The sequence below is a fragment of the Pseudophryne corroboree genome, unplaced genomic scaffold (genome assembly GCF_028390025.1).
Source record: "Pseudophryne corroboree isolate aPseCor3 unplaced genomic scaffold, aPseCor3.hap2 scaffold_397, whole genome shotgun sequence".
In the NCBI taxonomy this organism is placed as follows: Eukaryota; Metazoa; Chordata; class Amphibia; order Anura; family Myobatrachidae; genus Pseudophryne; species Pseudophryne corroboree.
The window spans coordinates 96,831-110,484 of record NW_026970038.1 but is presented as its reverse complement, the minus strand read 5'-3'; the positions used below and the strand labels follow the sequence as shown (position 1 = coordinate 110,484).

At 46.3% G+C, this 13,654-nt stretch overlaps 14 non-coding genes across 14 annotated transcripts; all 14 read right to left on the bottom strand.

The window, feature by feature from the left end:
• Positions 1–79: 79 nt before the first annotated feature.
• Positions 80–242, bottom strand: LOC135023462 (U1 spliceosomal RNA). The gene has a single exon (XR_010220411.1). It is a non-coding gene; the product is annotated as a U1 spliceosomal RNA (small nuclear RNA).
• A 152-nt stretch (positions 243–394) lies between these two features.
• Positions 395–558, bottom strand: LOC135023450 (U1 spliceosomal RNA). Its single transcript, XR_010220399.1, has one exon. It is a non-coding gene; the product is annotated as a U1 spliceosomal RNA (small nuclear RNA).
• Positions 559–1,229: 671 nt separating this feature from the next.
• On the bottom strand, positions 1,230–1,392 carry LOC135023435 (U1 spliceosomal RNA). The gene has a single exon (XR_010220385.1). It is a non-coding gene; the product is annotated as a U1 spliceosomal RNA (small nuclear RNA).
• Positions 1,393–1,544: 152 nt separating this feature from the next.
• On the bottom strand, positions 1,545–1,708 carry LOC135023456 (U1 spliceosomal RNA). Its single transcript, XR_010220405.1, has one exon. It is a non-coding gene; the product is annotated as a U1 spliceosomal RNA (small nuclear RNA).
• A 671-nt stretch (positions 1,709–2,379) lies between these two features.
• On the bottom strand, positions 2,380–2,542 carry LOC135023461 (U1 spliceosomal RNA). The gene has a single exon (XR_010220410.1). It is a non-coding gene; the product is annotated as a U1 spliceosomal RNA (small nuclear RNA).
• Positions 2,543–2,694: 152 nt separating this feature from the next.
• LOC135023448 (U1 spliceosomal RNA) lies at positions 2,695–2,858 on the bottom strand. Its single transcript, XR_010220398.1, has one exon. It is a non-coding gene; the product is annotated as a U1 spliceosomal RNA (small nuclear RNA).
• A 671-nt stretch (positions 2,859–3,529) lies between these two features.
• On the bottom strand, positions 3,530–3,692 carry LOC135023476 (U1 spliceosomal RNA). Its single transcript, XR_010220424.1, has one exon. It is a non-coding gene; the product is annotated as a U1 spliceosomal RNA (small nuclear RNA).
• A 152-nt stretch (positions 3,693–3,844) lies between these two features.
• On the bottom strand, positions 3,845–4,008 carry LOC135023455 (U1 spliceosomal RNA). Its single transcript, XR_010220404.1, has one exon. It is a non-coding gene; the product is annotated as a U1 spliceosomal RNA (small nuclear RNA).
• A 671-nt stretch (positions 4,009–4,679) lies between these two features.
• LOC135023473 (U1 spliceosomal RNA) lies at positions 4,680–4,842 on the bottom strand. The gene has a single exon (XR_010220421.1). It is a non-coding gene; the product is annotated as a U1 spliceosomal RNA (small nuclear RNA).
• Positions 4,843–4,994: 152 nt separating this feature from the next.
• LOC135023454 (U1 spliceosomal RNA) lies at positions 4,995–5,158 on the bottom strand. The gene has a single exon (XR_010220403.1). It is a non-coding gene; the product is annotated as a U1 spliceosomal RNA (small nuclear RNA).
• Positions 5,159–5,829: 671 nt separating this feature from the next.
• Positions 5,830–5,992, bottom strand: LOC135023460 (U1 spliceosomal RNA). Its single transcript, XR_010220409.1, has one exon. It is a non-coding gene; the product is annotated as a U1 spliceosomal RNA (small nuclear RNA).
• Positions 5,993–6,144: 152 nt separating this feature from the next.
• LOC135023447 (U1 spliceosomal RNA) lies at positions 6,145–6,308 on the bottom strand. Its single transcript, XR_010220397.1, has one exon. It is a non-coding gene; the product is annotated as a U1 spliceosomal RNA (small nuclear RNA).
• Positions 6,309–6,979: 671 nt separating this feature from the next.
• Positions 6,980–7,142, bottom strand: LOC135023459 (U1 spliceosomal RNA). The gene has a single exon (XR_010220408.1). It is a non-coding gene; the product is annotated as a U1 spliceosomal RNA (small nuclear RNA).
• Positions 7,143–7,294: 152 nt separating this feature from the next.
• Positions 7,295–7,458, bottom strand: LOC135023445 (U1 spliceosomal RNA). The gene has a single exon (XR_010220395.1). It is a non-coding gene; the product is annotated as a U1 spliceosomal RNA (small nuclear RNA).
• Between the last annotated feature and the right edge of the window lie 6,196 nt (positions 7,459–13,654).

Genomic DNA, 13,654 nt, shown 5'->3' with positions numbered 1-13,654 from the left:
GCATAGAAGGGAGCGGCTCAAGAAAAGAGAAGTGGAAACAGACAGCAAACTAGGCTGGAGAAAGACCTGAGACAAAGAGATCTGAATTATACGAGAGCCGACCAGAGGAAACACAAATTATGCAGTCAAGTTTCCCACATTTGGGGAAATCGCAGGAGCAGCACACCCAGAGTGCAATGGGTGAGCCTTGCCCTGGGAGAAGCACCTTCCTGATCATAGTATCTCACCTGGCAGGTAAGTAGGAGTTGGGCTAGAGCTGGGGAGGTTCGCTGCTCGGGCACCCCCCTGTCAAGTGAAGGAGATCCAACTGAGGCAGCACAAGGGAACTCTCGAAAGAAGAACAAGGCTAGAGGAAGATCTGAGACAAAGAAATCTGACTTTTACCAGAGCTGAGCAGAGGAAAGCACAAACACAGTCCCCCACTACCACAAATAATGCAGTCGAGTTTCCCACATTTGGGGAAATCATAGGAGTCAGCATACCCAGAATGCAATGAATGAACCTCACCCTGGGAGAACAATCTTCATGACCATGGTATCTCCTATGCAAAATAAGTATAATTTGGGATAGAGCTGGGGAGGGCCGCTGCTCAGGCACATCTCTGTCAAGTAAAGGAGATTCAACTGAGGCAGCACAAGGGAACTCTCATCTGGGGACAACAACTGCTGGGAGAACACATATTTTCAGATGAACATGGGAGGGCAGAAGGCTGCCTAATACTGAAGCACGCCCAAACAACAAACCAAATGCAACAACTAGTACAAGCATTCCTGGGGGAAGGCCTACAGCAGATGGATTTGCATATGGTGATGTCATCCAAGCAGTGGGTCAAAGTTGGCTTCAACCCTCATCTGCATATGAAAAGAGAAAAGGGGCGTGCAGGGCATGGCGGCCTTTTGCGGCGCTTGGATGACCCCTAGTTCGCATTAAACACCTCCACCCTCCTTCGGTGTGGGGCTCATGTTGGCTATGCCCCAGCCCCTGAAGCATTCAAGCTGATTTCTTACAGCAGCTGGGCACTGTAACAGCTCCAGAGCTGCTCTGTAAGGCAAGTAAAAGGGTGTGGGCCCTGCAGCACTACCAGTAGTTCGCATTGTGCGTTGGAAGGCACAAAGTAAGCAGACGGGAGAAGTCAGGATATTGCGCAAGGGCATAGAAGGGAGCGGCTCAAGAAAAGAGAAGTGGAAACAGACAGCAAACTAGGCTGGAGAGAGACCTGAGACAAAGAGATCTGAATTATACGAGAGCCGACCAGGGGAAACACAAATTATGCAGTCAAGTTTCCCACATTTGGGGAAATCACAGGGGCAGCACACCCAGAGTGCAATGGGTGAGCCTTGCCCTGGTAGAAGCACCTACATGATCATAGTATCTCACCTGGCAGGTAAGTAGGAGTTGGGCTAGAGCTGGGGAGGGTCGCTGCTCGGGCACCCCCCTGTCAAGTGAAGGAGATCCAACTGAGGCAGCACAAGGGAACTCTCGAAAGAAGAACAAGGCTAGAGGAAGATCTGAGACAAAGAAATCTGACTTTTACCAGAGCTGACCAGAGGAAAGCACAAACACAGTCCCCCACTACCACAAATAATGCAGTCAAGTTTCCCACATTTGGGGAAATCACAGGGGTCATCATACCCAGAATGCAATGAATGAACCTCACCCTGGGAGAACAATCTTCATGACCATGGTATCTCCTATGCAAAATAAGTATGATTTGGGATAGGGCTGGGGAGGGCCGCTGCTCAGGCACATCTCTGTCAAGTAAAGGCGATTCAACTGAGGCAGCACAAGGGAACTCTCATCTGGGGACAACAACTGCAGGGAGAACACATATTTTCAGATGAACATGGGAGGGCAGAAGGCTGCCTAATACTGAAGCACCCCCAAACAACAAACCAAATGCAACAACTAGTGCAAGCATTCCTGGGGTAAGGCCTGCAGCAGATGCATTTGCATATGGTGATGTCATCCAAGCAGTGGGTCAAAGTTGGCTTCAACCCTCGTATGCATATGAAAAGAAAAAAGGGATGTGCAGGGCATGGCGTCCTTTTGTGGCGCTTGGATGACCCCTAATTCACATTAAACATCTCCACCCTCCTTCGGTGTGGGGCTCATGTTGGCTATGCCCCAGCCCCTGAAGCATTCAAGATGATTTCTTGCAGCAGCTGGGCACTGTAACAGCTCCAGAACTGTTCTGTAAAGCATGTAAAAGGGTGTGGGCCCTGCAGCACTACCTGTAGTATGCATTGTGCGTTGGAAGGCACAAAGTAAGCAGATGGGAGAGGTCAGGATAGTGCGCAAGGGCATAAAAGGGAGCGGCTCAAGAAAAGAGAAGTGGAAACAGACAGCAAACTAGGCTGGAGAAAGACCTGAGACAAAGAGATCTGAATTATACGAGAGCCGACCAGAGGAAACACAAATTATGCAGTCAAGTTTCCCACATTTGGGGAAATCGCAGGAGCAGCACACCCAGAGTGCAATGGGTGAGCCTTGCCCTGGGAGAAGCACCTTCCTGATCATAGTATCTCACCTGGCAGGTAAGTAGGAGTTGGGCTAGAGCTGGGGAGGTTCGCTGCTCGGGCACCCCCCTGTCAAGTGAAGGAGATCCAACTGAGGCAGCACAAGGGAACTCTCGAAAGAAGAACAAGGCTAGAGGAAGATCTGAGACAAAGAAATCTGACTTTTACCAGAGCTGAGCAGAGGAAAGCACAAACACAGTCCCCCACTACCACAAATAATGCAGTCGAGTTTCCCACATTTGGGGAAATCATAGGAGTCAGCATACCCAGAATGCAATGAATGAACCTCACCCTGGGAGAACAATCTTCATGACCATGGTATCTCCTATGCAAAATAAGTATAATTTGGGATAGAGCTGGGGAGGGCCGCTGCTCAGGCACATCTCTGTCAAGTAAAGGAGATTCAACTGAGGCAGCACAAGGGAACTCTCATCTGGGGACAACAACTGCTGGGAGAACACATATTTTCAGATGAACATGGGAGGGCAGAAGGCTGCCTAATACTGAAGCACCCCCAAACAACAAACCAAATGCAACAACTAGTACAAGCATTCCTGGGGGAAGGCCTACAGCAGATGGATTTGCATATGGTGATGTCATCCAAGCAGTGGGTCAAAGTTGGCTTCAACCCTCATCTGCATATGAAAAGAGAAAAGGGGCGTGCAGGGCATGGCGGCCTTTTGCGGCGCTTGGATGACCCCTAGTTCGCATTAAACACCTCCACCCTCCTTCGGTGTGGGGCTCATGTTGGCTATGCCCCAGCCCCTGAAGCATTCAAGCTGATTTCTTACAGCAGCTGGGCACTGTAACAGCTCCAGAGCTGCTCTGTAAGGCAAGTAAAAGGGTGTGGGCCCTGCAGCACTACCAGTAGTTCGCATTGTGCGTTGGAAGGCACAAAGTAAGCAGACGGGAGAAGTCAGGATATTGCGCAAGGGCATAGAAGGGAGCGGCTCAAGAAAAGAGAAGTGGAAACAGACAGCAAACTAGGCTGGAGAGAGACCTGAGACAAAGAGATCTGAATTATACGAGAGCCGACCAGGGGAAACACAAATTATGCAGTCAAGTTTCCCACATTTGGGGAAATCACAGGGGCAGCACACCCAGAGTGCAATGGGTGAGCCTTGCCCTGGGAGAAGCACCTACATGATCATAGTATCTCACCTGGCAGGTAAGTAGGAGTTGGGCTAGAGCTGGGGAGGGTCGCTGCTCGGGCACCCCCCTGTCAAGTGAAGGAGATCCAACTGAGGCAGCACAAGGGAACTCTCGAAAGAAGAACAAGGCTAGAGGAAGATCTGAGACAAAGAAATCTGACTTTTACCAGAGCTGACCAGAGGAAAGCACAAACACAGTCCCCCACTACCACAAATAATGCAGTCAAGTTTCCCACATTTGGGGAAATCACAGGGGTCATCATACCCAGAATGCAATGAATGAACCTCACCCTGGGAGAACAATCTTCATGACCATGGTATCTCCTATGCAAAATAAGTATGATTTGGGATAGGGCTGGGGAGGGCCGCTGCTCAGGCACATCTCTGTCAAGTAAAGGCGATTCAACTGAGGCAGCACAAGGGAACTCTCATCTGGGGACAACAACTGCAGGGAGAACACATATTTTCAGATGAACATGGGAGGGCAGAAGGCTGCCTAATACTGAAGCACCCCCAAACAACAAACCAAATGCAACAACTAGTGCAAGCATTCCTGGGGTAAGGCCTGCAGCAGATGCATTTGCATATGGTGATGTCATCCAAGCAGTGGGTCAAAGTTGGCTTCAACCCTCGTATGCATATGAAAAGAAAAAAGGGATGTGCAGGGCATGGCGTCCTTTTGTGGCGCTTGGATGACCCCTAATTCACATTAAACATCTCCACCCTCCTTCGGTGTGGGGCTCATGTTGGCTATGCCCCAGCCCCTGAAGCATTCAAGATGATTTCTTGCAGCAGCTGGGCACTGTAACAGCTCCAGAGCTGTTCTGTAAAGCATGTAAAAGGGTGTGGGCCCTGCAGCACTACCTGTAGTATGCATTGTGCGTTGGAAGGCACAAAGTAAGCAGACGGGAGAGGTCAGGATAGTGCGCAAGGGCATAGAAGGGAGCGGCTCAAGAAAAGAGAAGTGGAAACAGACAGCAAACTAGGCTGGAGAAAGACCTGAGACAAAGAGATCTGAATTATACGAGAGCCGACCAGAGGAAACACAAATTATGCAGTCAAGTTTCCCACATTTGGGGAAATCGCAGGAGCAGCACACCCAGAGTGCAATGGGTGAGCCTTGCCCTGGGAGAAGCACCTTCCTGATCATAGTATCTCACCTTGCAGGTAAGTAGGAGTTGGGCTAGAGCTGGGGAGGTTCGCTGCTCGGGCACCCCCCTGTCAAGTGAAGGAGATCCAACTGAGGCAGCACAAGGGAACTCTCGAAAGAAGAACAAGGCTAGAGGAAGATCTGAGACAAAGAAATCTGACTTTTACCAGAGCTGACCAGAGGAAAGCACAAACACAGTCCCCCACTACCACAAATAATGCAGTCAAGTTTCCCACATTTGGGGAAATCACAGGGGTCATCATACCCAGAATGCAATGAATGAACCTCACCCTGGGAGAACAATCTTCATGACCATGGTATCTCCTATGCAAAATAAGTATGATTTGGGATAGGGTTGGGGAGGGCCGCTGCTCAGGCACATCTCTGTCAAGTAAAGGCGATTCAACTGAGGCAGCACAAGGGAACTCTCATCTGGGGACAACAACTGCAGGGAGAACACATATTTTCAGATGAACATGGGAGGGCAGAAGGCTGCCTAATACTGAAGCACCCCCAAACAACAAACCAAATGCAACAACTAGTGCAAGCATTCCTGGGGTAAGGCCTGCAGCAGATGGATTTGCATATGGTGATGTCATCCAAGCAGTGGGTCAAAGTTGGCTTCAACCCTCGTCTGCATATGAAAAGAAAGAAGGGATGTGCAGGGCATGGCGTCCTTTTGTGGCGCTTGGATGACCCCTAATTCACATTAAACATCTCCACCCTCCTTCGGTGTGGGGCTCATGTTGGCTATGCCCCAGCCCCTGAAGCATTCAAGATGATTTCTTGCAGCAGCTGGGCACTGTAACAGCTCCAGAGCTGTTCTGTAAAGCATGTAAAAGGGTGTGGGCCCTGCAGCACTACCTGTAGTATGCATTGTGCGTTGGAAGGCACAAAGTAAGCAGACGGGAGAGGTCAGGATAGTGCGCAAGGGCATAGAAGGGAGCGGCTCAAGAAAAGAGAAGTGGAAACAGACAGCAAACTAGGCTGGAGAAAGACCTGAGACAAAGAGATCTGAATTATACGAGAGCCGACCAGAGGAAACACAAATTATGCAGTCAAGTTTCCCACATTTGGGGAAATCGCAGGAGCAGCACACCCAGAGTGCAATGGGTGAGCCTTGCCCTGGGAGAAGCACCTTCCTGATCATAGTATCTCACCTGGCAGGTAAGTAGGAGTTGGGCTAGAGCTGGGGAGGTTCGCTGCTCGGGCACCCCCCTGTCAAGTGAAGGAGATCCAACTAAGGCAGCACAAGGGAACTCTCGAAAGAAGAACAAGGCTAGAGGAAGATCTGAGACAAAGAAATCTGACTTTTACCAGAGCTGAGCAGAGGAAAGCACAAACACAGTCCCCCACTACCACAAATAATGCAGTCGAGTTTCCCACATTTGGGGAAATCATAGGAGTCAGCATACCCAGAATGCAATGAATGAACCTCACCCTGGGAGAACAATCTTCATGACCATGGTATCTCCTATGCAAAATAAGTATGATTTGGGATAGAGCTGGGGAGGGCCGCTGCTCAGGCACATCTCTGTCAAGTAAAGGAGATTCAACTGAGGCAGCACAAGGGAACTCTCATCTGGGGACAACAACTGCTGGGAGAACACATATTTTCAGATGAACATGGGAGGGCAGAAGGCTGCCTAATACTGAAGCACCCCCAAACAACAAACCAAATGCAACAACTAGTACAAGCATTCCTGGGGGAAGGCCTACAGCAGATGGATTTGCATATGGTGATGTCATCCAAGCAGTGGGTCAAAGTTGGCTTCAACCCTCATCTGCATATGAAAAGAGAAAAGGGGCGTGCAGGGCATGGCGGCCTTTTGCGGCGCTTGGATGACCCCTAGTTCGCATTAAACACCTCCACCCTCCTTCGGTGTGGGGCTCATGTTGGCTATGCCCCAGCCCCTGAAGCATTCAAGATGATTTCTTGCAGCAGCTGGGCACTGTAACAGCTCCAGAGCTGTTCTGTAAAGCATGTAAAAGGGTGTGGGCCCTGCAGCACTACCTGTAGTATGCATTGTGCGTTGGAAGGCACAAAGTAAGCAGACGGGAGAGGTCAGGATAGTGCGCAAGGGCATAGAAGGGAGCGGCTCAAGAAAAGAGAAGTGGAAACAGACAGCAAACTAGGCTGGAGAAAGACCTGAGACAAAGAGATCTGAATTATACGAGAGCCGACCAGAGGAAACACAAATTATGCAGTCAAGTTTCCCACATTTGGGGAAATCGCAGGAGCAGCACACCCAGAGTGCAATGGGTGAGCCTTGCCCTGGGAGAAGCACCTTCCTGATCATAGTATCTCACCTGGCAGGTAAGTAGGAGTTGGGCTAGAGCTGGGGAGGTTCGCTGCTCGGGCACCCCCCTGTCAAGTGAAGGAGATCCAACTGAGGCAGCACAAGGGAACTCTCGAAAGAAGAACAAGGCTAGAGGAAGATCTGAGACAAAGAAATCTGACTTTTACCAGAGCTGAGCAGAGGAAAGCACAAACACAGTCCCCCACTACCACAAATAATGCAGTCGAGTTTCCCACATTTGGGGAAATCACAGGGGTCAGCATACCCAGAATGCAATGAATGAACCTCACCCTGGGAGAACAATCTTCATGACCATGGTATCTCCTATACAAAATAAGTATGATTTGGGATAGGGCTGGGGAGGGCCGCTGCTCAGGCACATCTCTGTCAAGTAAAGGAGATTCAACTGAGGCAGCACAAGGGAACTCTCATCTGGGGACAACAACTGCAGGGAGAACACATATTTTCAGATGAACATGGGAGGGCAGAAGGCTGCCTAATACTGAAGCACCCCCAAACAACAAACCAAATGCAACAACTAGTGCAAGCATTCCTGGGGGAAGGCCTGCAGCAGATGGATTTGCATATGGTGATGTCATCCAAGCAGTGGGTCAAAGTTGGCTTCAACCCTCGTCTGCATATGAAAAGAAAAAAGGGATGTGCAGGGCATGGGGTCCTTTTGTGGCGCTTGGATGACCCCTAATTCGCATTAAACATCTCCACCCTCCTTCGGTGTGGGGCTCATGTTGGCTATGCCCCAGCCCCTGAAGCATTCAAGATGATTTCTTGCAGCAGCTGGGCACTGTAACAGCTCCAGAGCTGTTCTGTAAAGCATGTAAAAGGGGGTGGGCCCTGCAGCACTACCTGTAGTATGCATTGTGCGTTGGAAGGCACAAAGTAAGCAGACGGGAGAGGTCAGGATAGTGCGCAAGGGCATAGAAGGGAGCGGCTCAAGAAAAGAGAAGTGGAAACAGACAGCAAACTAGGCTGGAGAGAGACCTGAGACAAAGAGTTCTGAATTATATGAGAGCCGACCAGGGCAAACACAAATTATGCAGTCGAGTTTCCCACATTTGGGGAAATCTCTGGAGCAGCACACCCAGAGTGTAATTTTCTTTCTAGTGACCTTCGTTTGGGAGAAAAATGCAAAGGTACAAGACAGCTTGTCCTTGCCAATATCTCTATTTTGCAAAGAGCTGCGCATTGGAAAATTCAGGGCTATGTCGTGTAGATGATGGCCTAACAGGAGGCTTTAAAATTTTAATTCTAGTGTCCTTCGTTTGGGAGAAAAATGCAAAGGTACAAGACAGCTTTTCCTTGCCAATATCTCTCTTTTGCAAAGAGCTGCGCATTGGAAAATTCATGGCTATGCCGTGTAGATGATAGTCTAAACAGGAGGCTTTAAAATTTTCTTTCTAGTGTCCTTCGTTTGGGAGAAAAATGCAAAGTTACAAGACAGCTTTTCCTTGCCAATATCTCTCTTTTGCAAAGAGCTGCGCATTGGAAAATTCAGGGCTATGTCGTGTAGATGATGGCCTAACAAGAGGCTTTAAAATTTTCTTTCTAGTGTCCTTCGTTTGGGAGAAAAATGCAAAGGTACAAGACAGCTTTTCCTTGCCAATATCTCTCTTTTGCAAAGAGCTGCGCATTGGAAAATTCAGGGCTATGTCATGTAGATGATGGTCTAAACAGGAGGCTTTAAAATTTTCTTTCTAGTGTCCTTCGTTTGGGAGAAAAATGCAAAGGTACAAGACAGCTTTTCCTTGCCAATATCTCTCTTTTGCAAAGAGCTGCGCATTGGAAAATTCATGGCTATGCCGTGTAGATGATGGTCTAAACAGGAGGCTTTAAAATTTTAATTCTAGTGTCCTTCGTTTGGGAGAAAAATGCAAAGGTACAAGACAGCTTTTCCTTGCCAATATCTCTCTTTTGCAAAGAGCTGCGCATTGGAAAATTCATGGCTATGCCGTGTAGATGATGGTCTAAACAGGAGGCTTTAAAATTTTCTTTCTAGTGTCCTTCGTTTGGGAGAAAAATGCAAAGGTACAAGACAGCTTTTCCTTGCCAATATCTCTCTTTTGCAAAGAGCTGCGCATTGGAAAATTCAGGGCTATGTCGTGTAGATGATGGCCTAACAGGAGGCTTTAAAATTTTCTTTCTAGTGTCCTTCGTTTGGGAGAAAAATGCAAAGGTACAAGACAGCTTTTCCTTGCCAATATCTCTCTTTTGCAAAGAGCTGCGCCATGGAAAATTCAGGGCTATGTCGTGTAGATGATGGCCTAACAGGAGGCTTTAAAATTTTCTTTCTAGTGTCCTTCGTTTGGGAGAAAAATGCAAAGGTACAAGACAGCTTTTCCTTGCCAATATCTCTCTTTTGCAAAGAGCTGCGCATTGGAAAATTCAGGGCTATGTCGTGTAGATGATGGCCTAACAGGAGGCTTTAAAATTTTCTTTCTAGTGACCTTCGTTTGGGAGAAAAATGCAAAGGTACAAGACAGCTTTTCCTTGCCAATATCTCTCTTTTGCAAAGAGCTGCGCATTGGAAAATTCAGGGCTATGTCGTGTAGATGATGGCCTAACAGGAGGCTTTAAAATTTTAATTCTAGTGTCCTTCGTTTGGGAGAAAAATGCAAAGGTACAAGACAGCTTTTACTTGCCAATATCTCTCTTTTGCAAAGAGCTGCGCATTGGAAAATTCAGGGCTATGTCGTGTAGATGATGGCCTAACAGGAGGCTTTAAAATTTTCTTTCTAGTGTCCTTCGTTTGGGAGAAAAATGCAAAGGTACAAGACAGCTTTTCCTTGCCAATATCTCTCTTTTGCAAAGAGCTACGCATTGGAAAATTCAGGGCTATGTCGTGTAGATGATGGCCTAACAGGAGGCTTTAAAATTTTCTTTCTAGTGACCTTCGTTTGGGAGAAAAATGCAAAGCTACAAGACAGCTTTTCCTTGCCAATATCTCTCTTTTGCAAAGAGCTGCGCATTGGAAAATTCAGGGCTATGTCGTGTAGACGATGGCCTAACAGGAGGCTTTAACATTTTCTTTCTAGTGACCTTCGTTTGGGAGAAAAATGCAAAGGTACAAGACAGCTTTTCCTTGCCAATATCTCTCTTTTGCAAAGAGCTGCGCATTGGAAAATTCAGGGCTATGTCGTGTAGATGATGGCCTAACAGGAGGCTTTAAAATTTTCTTTCTAGTGTCCTTCGTTTGGGAGAAAAATGCAATGGTACAAGACAGCTTTTCCTTGCCAATATCTCTCTTTTGCAAAGAGCTGCGCATTGGAAAATTCAGGTCTATGCCGTGTAGATGAAGCACTAACAGGAGGCTTTAAAATTTTAATTCTAGTGTCCTTCGTTTGGGAGAAAAATGCAAAGGTACAAGACAGCTTTTCCTTGACAATATCTCTCTTTTGCAAAGAGCTGCGCATTGGAAAATTCAGGGCTATGTCGTGTAGATGATGGCCTAACAGGAGGCTTTAAAATTTTAATTCTAGTGTCCTTCGTTTGGGAGAAAAATGCAAAGGTACAAGACAGCTTTTCCTTGCCAATATCTCTCTATTGCAAAGAGCTACGCATTGGAAAATTCAGGGCTATGCCGTGTAGATGAAGCACTAACAGGAGGCTTTAAAATTTTAATTCTAGTGTCCTTCGTTTGGGAGAAAAATGCAAAGGTACAAGACAGCTTTTACTTGCCAATATCTCTCTTTTGCAAAGAGCTGCGCATTGGAAAATTCAGGGCTATGTCGTGTAGATGATGGCCTAACAGGAGGCTTTAAAATTTTCTTTCTAGTGTCCTTCGTTTGGGAGAAAAATGCAAAGGTACAAGACAGCTTTTCCTTGCCAATATCTCTCTTTTGCAAAGAGCTACGCATTGGAAAATTCAGGGCTATGTCGTGTAGATGATGGCCTAACAGGAGGCTTTAAAATTTTCTTTCTAGTGACCTTCGTTTGGGAGAAAAATGCAAAGCTACAAGACAGCTTTTCCTTGCCAATATCTCTCTTTTGCAAAGAGCTGCGCATTGGAAAATTCAGGGCTATGTCGTGTAGACGATGGCCTAACAGGAGGCTTTAACATTTTCTTTCTAGTGACCTTCGTTTGGGAGAAAAATGCAAAGGTACAAGACAGCTTTTCCTTGCCAATATCTCTCTTTTGCAAAGAGCTGCGCATTGGAAAATTCAGGGCTATGTCGTGTAGATGATGGCCTAACAGGAGGCTTTAAAATTTTCTTTCTAGTGTCCTTCGTTTGGGAGAAAAATGCAATGGTACAAGACAGCTTTTCCTTGCCAATATCTCTCTTTTGCAAAGAGCTGCGCATTGGAAAATTCAGGGCTATGCCGTGTAGATGAAGCACTAACAGGAGGCTTTAAAATTTTAATTCTAGTGTCCTTCGTTTGGGAGAAAAATGCAAAGGTACAAGACAGCTTTTCCTTGACAATATCTCTCTTTTGCAAAGAGCTGCGCATTGGAAAATTCAGGGCTATGTCGTGTAGATGATGGCCTAACAGGAGGCTTTAAAATTTTAATTCTAGTGTCCTTCGTTTGGGAGAAAAATGCAAAGGTACAAGACAGCTTTTCCTTGCCAATATCTCTCTATTGCAAAGAGCTACGCATTGGAAAATTCAGGGCTATGCCGTGTAGATGAAGCACTAACAGGAGGCTTTAAAATTTTAATTCTAGTGTCCTTCGTTTGGGAGAAAAATGCAAAGGTACAAGACAGCTTTTCCTTGCCAATATCTCTCTTTTGCAAAGAGCTGCGCATTGGAAAATTCAGGGCTATGTCGTGTAGATGATGGCCTAACAGGAGGCTTTAAAATTATCTTTCTAGTGTCCTTCGTTTGGGAGAAAAATGCAAAGGTACAAGACAGCTTTTCCTTGCCAATATCTCTCTTTTGCAAAGAGCTGCGCATTGGAAAATTCAGGGCTATGTCGTGTAGATGATGGCCTAACAGGAGGCTTTAAAATTTTCTTTCTAGTGTCCTTCGTTTGGAAGAAAAATGCAAAGGTACAAGACAGCTTTTCCTTGCCAATATCTCTCTTTTGCAAAGAGCTGCGCATTGGAAAATTCAGGGCTATGTCGTGTAGATGATGGTCTAAACAGGAGGCTTTAAAATTTTCTTTCTAGTGTCCTTCGTTTGGGAGAAAAATGCAAAGGTACAAGACAGCTTTTCCTTGCCAATATCTCTCTTTTGCAAAGAGCTGCGCATTGGAAAATTCATGGCTATGCCGTGTAGATGATGGTCTAAACAGGAGGCTTTAAAATTTTAATTCTAGTGTCCTTCGTTTGGGAGAAAAATGCAAAGGTACAAGACAGCTTTTCCTTGCCAATATCTCTCTTTTGCAAAGAGCTGCGCATTGGAAAATTCATGGCTATGCCGTGTAGATGATGGTCTAAACAGGAGGCTTTAAAAGTTTCTTTCTAGTGTCCTTCGTTTGGGAGAAAAATGCAAAGGTACAAGACAGCTTTTCCTTGCCAATATCTCTCTTTTGCAAAGAGCTGCGCATTGGAAAATTCAGGGCTATGTCGTGTAGATGATGGCCTAACAGGAGGCTTTAAAATTTTCTTTCTAGTGTCCTTCGTTTGGGAGAAAAATGCACAGGTACAAGACAGCTTTTCCTTGCCAATATCTCTCTTTTGCAAAGAGCTGCGCATTGGAAAATTCAGGGCTATGTCGTGTAGATGATGGCCTAACAGGAGGCTTTAAAATTTTCTTTCTAGTGTCCTTCGTTTGGGAGAAAAATGCAAAGGTACAAGACAGCTTTTCCTTGCCAATATCTCTCTTTTGCAAAGAGCTACGCATTGGAAAATTCAGGGCTATGTCGTGTAGATGATGGCCTAACAGGAGGCTTTAAAATTTTCTTTCTAGTGACCTTCGTTTGGGAGAAAAATGCAAAGGTACAAGACAGCTTTTCCTTGCCAATATCTCTCTTTTGCAAAGAGCTGCGCATTGGAAAATTCAGGGCTATGTCGTGTAGATGATGGCCTAACAGGAGGCTTTAAAATTTTAATTCTAGTGTCCTTCGTTTGGGAGAAAAATGCAAAGGTACAAGACAGCTTTTCCTTGCCAATATCTCTCTTTTGCAAAGAGCTGCGCATTGGAAAATTCAGGGCTATGTCGTGTAGATGATGGCCTAACAGGAGGCTTTAAAATTTTCTTTCTAGTGTCCTTCGTTTGGGAGAAAAATGCACAGGTACAAGACAGCTTTTCCTTGCCAATATCTCTCTTTTGCAAAGAGCTGCGCATTGGAAAATTCAGGGCTATGTCGTGTAGATGATGGCCTAACAGGAGGCTTTAAAATTTTCTTTCTAGTGTCCTTCGTTTGGGAGAAAAATGCAAAGGTACAAGACAGCTTTTCCTTGCCAATATCTCTCTTTTGCAAAGAGCTACGCATTGGAAAATTCAGGGCTATGTCGTGTAGATGATGGCCTAACAGGAGGCTTTAAAATTTTCTTTCTAGTGACCTTCGTTTGGGAGAAAAATGCAAAGGTACAAGACAGCTTTTCCTTGCCAATATCTCTCTTTTGCAAAGAGCTGCGC